We start from the raw sequence: 5,128 nt of genomic DNA on the forward strand, positions 1-5,128 counted from the left end.
GGTAGAGAGGTGCCTTTCTGGTCACTAGTGCTGAATGCATAGATATAGGTGCCTAAAGATCAGTAACGTTATCCTTTCTAGGCTAAACTCTCAGTTATTAGCTCACAGTTTAGCAGAACTATCAGAATATTCTTCATGCTCACATTCCATGGCAGTACTCTCAAAAAACATTACCTGTCATCGATTTTAACATGTCAGAGACCTGAACACTGAACTGATATGATCAGTAGTCACACAAGAAGAGTCTGACAGTGCAGGCAAATGAAGAGAGATTTCCTGATGCCTCGGTTAATACCCTAATTTCTAAGTCATCTTTCCACTATGATATATACTTATTATTTTAATTATTATTTTCTAGCACTGCCAATTAAGAAAATTTTCAGCAATTTCTTACTTTTGTTAATCATGTAGCAGGTTATTAGCAGAATTACTGTTAAATATGTGTATTTTTAATTTTATGCATGTATGTGTCATACAGAATGTATTTATCCAGTGTATATGGGACTTTAACTTTGTGTCTATCATCTACATATATCCCTTTCATTAAAGATCATTTGAGTCCATGACTTCACCTTACTTACTGCATAGGTAGATCAGCTGCATTTCTAAAAACACTAGCATCCCCTGAGGCTGCAGCCAGGTGAGTGTATATGTACACTATCAACAGCATGGACATACAGGAAGGAGCTATCTCTACACCAAGACCATGTATGTTGACAAGATCAAACTTCAGTTTGCTCATGCTTCAGACTTGACTGAGAGAGTTCTACATTTAAAAAAAAGTGAAAAATGCTGCTTGAAAAATTACTGAAATGTCAAGCAGCATGTAAAAGGACTCCGTTTTCTTGTCATCTCCATGCCCTAACTCCCTTCACATCCCGCAGGATTATTATTTTTTAAATTGTATTAAAAAAATAAAAAGCTCAGTCTTCTCAAGTGGGCAATTTAAATGCCAAGTTTCTGCCTGGATTCACATTTTCTAGTTCAGTTCTAAATCATTGAAAACAGATTGAGTGGGGTGCCTGGTTTGGCAAGATTACTGTTCACCTACCAGCAGAACTTCAGTGTGGTCCTCTTCTGCAGATATTTATCATTGGCTTGATGGAGACTACTCAGGAGAGCAAGGATCTTTCAAGCCTGCTGCGTATCCTTTTGTCTCATCCTGCTATTAAATCATCCTGGAAAAGAAACATCAGCGTTATGGAAGCTGGTACTGCAGAAAGTTCTATGGTCCTTTGGACCCCGTAATTGCCAATTCACGTTTTGCTTACTGAAGCAAAGCAAATGGCTTTTTCCCCTCAGCTAACAAAATAATTGCTTTCTTTTTGTGCACAGGACATTAAACAGTTGGGCTTGTTTGTCTTAAAAAAAAATCGAATTAAAGAGAGCATGACAAGTTAGTGTGTATCTGTGCATCTTCTCTAAACACTGAGAAAGAACTGATGCTCACGCTCTTGCCAGCACCATCCACTTGCTTGCCTTGGAAGGGCCAGCTGCCATTTCCCAAGGTGAGAGCAGCTCACAGGTGCTCTCCAGTCCCAAAAGAAGAGCTGTGATTTACCTCACTGCCTGGCTGACTGCAGCCAGGAATTACAAAGTCTAAAAAGCCCTCCACCAGCATTCCTGCAACTCTCTGTTGCTGTATCTCTGTGCATCCTCCCACACCATGCTCCCTGCAAGTTAGATCTGCTTATGATTTCCTGTTGGGAATTTGAAAGCAAATATTCCCCTCTGTGCGCTCCCAGCACTACCACTTCCATCTCCAAAGTCTTCTGCTCTGTCCAAGCAGAATGTTCTTCCTAACATGCAGCCAACTGATTCAGGGGGCACAGCCATGTCCTGCAGAAGAGGGAAAAACAAACGCCAGTTTCAGCTACATCAGTACAGACATTCATGGTTACAACGCCATTGCAAGCCCTCCTGGTCTGACCATCCCCACAGCGAATTCACAGTGCCTGCRAAGCCCAGCACCCTGAAGAGCCATGGCTGGATGCACACCAGAAGTCCAGCAACACCCCAATTTTCTGACCTTGTTACATAGAGCTGCACAAGGCATTTCCCAGTGCTCTGAGCCTGGTCTCCTCCCAGTGAGACCTATGTGGCTATATTGTCCTGCCCCAGATGTAGGAGAAGAGAGAGAGTGCAAGAAAACAGCTGTGGCAAAGAAGAGAGCAGGTATCAATATCCATGAAGACGTCTGCATTTTGTTTTTCCCTTTAGTTTGCAGCCTGGCACTTCAGCTGAAGTTGTTGTTTTCCTGATTGCACCTGGTTTAGGAGTAAAAAAAGAATAGATTTGTTTGTTGCTATTGGCCAGTAGGTCAAACTCGCTTGCTCTGAAGTGTCTACTTGTTCTGTATGTACATGTGAGTTTAATAAAGTCTGTTGTCTGTTTAAGCTCTGCTGTTGTCTGTTCGATTGTAGAGAAGTGGGAAGCTGTCACTATGCCAGAAGTTTTCTTATTGAAGTCTAACAAAACAGTGAGCAATCTAGACAAACCAATAATAGGGCACCCTGCGTCCCCAAACCAGCACGCACTAAGAGCTTCATTAAAATTGATCTTGAACTCCGCAAGTAAATCAACACTCACCCAAGACAATACATAAAATTAATCAGGCACAAAATAGTCCATGTAGATCAGAAGGCCAAAAGTTTTTTAAAAAATAAGCACAACAGAAACTCTCAAATCCTGTTCCATATCAAAGTACTATAATGTTTCATCACAAAGCTATACATATAATTAGCAATCAAATACTCATTAAAACTGCCCTATGAAGCAAGCATGTGAGCTCATACACCATCCCTCATTCCCTTTGGCTCACCAGGCTCTCGCCCTCTTTCATTATAAACACATTTGCAGGGTTTGCAAAATGGCAAAAGAGTTTGCTCAGGCCCAGGACCCACTTCCCTGGCAAGGGCACCTTGTGGTGGGTGCAGCAGGCCACAGCCAGGAGTGCTGATTTCCTAATACTTCTGCAGGCTGAGCCCTCTCTCCTCTGCCATCATCAAAACTGCTTTTTCTGCACAAACCCCAAACTGTCTGGGTACAGCTCCAAATGCCATGCTGGGAAAAGAGGAGATAGGATTCCCCTGAAAATGTCACAGCCTACCAGTGCCTGCAACACTGGAAGGAGATAAGACCTGACTTATTCTGGTTTGTAGATGCCGATCACCCAAGACATAACACCATCATTCAGGAGCACAGCCATGTTGTCTAGCAATTCCTCCCGGGAAAGCAGTATCTGTCATGCTGAATGTATTTATAAACTCCTGTGGAGGGAAAATGATGTCACCAGTGTGGCTTAAGATCCCCATCCTCTGGTATTATTCCTGGTACACCCCTCCTGCTGTCTGCCCACTGGGACATGACCTTCTAAACAGCATCCATCACTGTTAGCCTGGCATTTGATTTTCCAACACCAGCTAGGGCTTCCATATTTCTAATGTAAGATTTCCAGAGCATCCAAACATTAGATACCACCCTCCTGTGGTGCTGGGGCCTTACATCAGCAAAGGGCTCCTCTTGGCATGGAAATCCCAGACAAATGCAGCAGCTTCCAGAATCCCTGCAGAAGACAGGYATTAACCAAGCAACACWTYGAGGGTGAAAGGGGCTATAAAACATGCATAATAAAATAGGTCTTAATGGCATCATCACTGGRAAAAAAAAAAAAAAAAAAGATTTGCTGATACCCCTGAAATATTAACCCCTACCCCCATGACGCTCAGTGACAGGAATTCTGTGGGAAGAGATGTCTCTCGCTGTGCAGTAAGCCACTGGCATTTGCACGTGTCTTACACTCTGCCATGAAACCTTTCTGGTTTAGAAATTTGCTTGCAAAGTCCATGTGGCAGCTACAAATTCTACTTGGCCCCAGAGAGTTAAACCTGGAGTACCTAGGAGGTGACATTTCAGAAAGATCAGGCTCTGGGGGAAGATTTGGACAGTTGAGCACAGTTCCTCAGGTTAAGTGGACTATAAGGTCTCATTTCTGAGAAATTACACCAAACAAGGAGTCAGTAACTGGGAATTAAGGCTATGGGCATCATTCTCAGCAAAACCTACTTAAGAAGCATTGCTGCTCCTTAACGTGATGCTCTGACTGGGCAACAACATGATAGATCCCTGCTCCTGAGGCTGAGCTTGCTGGTTCAGAGGCAGCACGGGCACCTTTGCAGAGCGCTGGGCTGTGAGATGAACCCCAAGGTGCCAGAAAGCCTGCTTAGACCGAGAACTGGTAATATTGGATTCAAACATAGCCACCCAGGGAGCATTCAGGAAAGGGAGCTCAGCCAGTGACTCATGGTCTCTTTTTTTATGCCACAGGCTTTCAGATAGACACCGAAAGAAAAAAACAAGTCTTGGCACTTCATTTGCTGGGAGAACAGCCTAAAAAGTATTTATGATTAAAAGGAGTGATTGAGCAGCGACATTCAATGTTTCCATTTTTCAAACATTTCTGAGGTTTTTCTTTTTTTTCCTTGTGGTCTTTGTAAAAACACCAGAATAATAGCAATTTATTAAGAACTGGCGTTCACTCAAAATAGTTTCCCTTAATGTGAATGCTCTTACTGACATTGTAAAATTTATTTACAGTTTCTCTTTTTTCTTCTTTTCTTTGTTTGGATGTACCATAGGACACCAATAAAAAGGTTATTTATGCTAAACAGATGTACTGTGAAAAGCCAGATGCAACATGGATGATAAGCAGCAGCTGGGCAGGCCTTAGCAGATAAGCTGCCTTTGATTGTGGTTTTCMTTTGTGCCCGCAGTAGTTATGGTAGTTTTCTCTGTCTCTCACCTGACTTGGAAGTGTACAGAGATGCTTGAGTCAGAGATCTGTCTTAATTTCTTCCAAAAACTGAGGAGTAAAGTGAGCATCATCTCCTAAGCACCTTGCTTTTTCAGCCTTCCCACCCCTCCTCATGCTTTTCTGTTTGAAAAAAATAAAAAGAGGTATTTAAAGCAAAGAAACACAAAAAGGACTAATACGGTCAAGAGCAAGTTGAAATGCTGCCTGGATTTACCACAGACACACTTGTGTCCAGACTGACTCCTCCAGGCCAGGCAAAAATTGTCCTGGCATTGCCTAACAKGTGTAGGTAAAGCAAACACGACAGCATCTGAG

The 5,128-nt window shown here is 42.7% G+C and overlaps 1 long non-coding RNA gene across 1 annotated transcript; it reads right to left on the reverse strand.

Annotated features, from left to right (window-relative positions):
* Positions 1 to 1,527: 1,527 nt before the first annotated feature.
* Positions 1,528 to 4,919, reverse strand: LOC146599872 (uncharacterized). Its single transcript, XR_014894901.1, has 3 exons — positions 4,802 to 4,919; positions 3,505 to 3,565; positions 1,528 to 1,839 (listed from the first exon to the last, which is right to left on the reverse strand). It is a non-coding gene; the product is annotated as an uncharacterized LOC146599872 (long non-coding RNA).
* Positions 4,920 to 5,128: the final 209 nt, after the last annotated feature.

This window comes from Rhea americana, unplaced genomic scaffold (assembly GCF_003343005.1).
Source record: "Rhea americana isolate MKP2758 unplaced genomic scaffold, rheAme1 scaffold_130, whole genome shotgun sequence".
NCBI classification, from domain to species: domain Eukaryota; kingdom Metazoa; phylum Chordata; class Aves; order Rheiformes; family Rheidae; genus Rhea; species Rhea americana.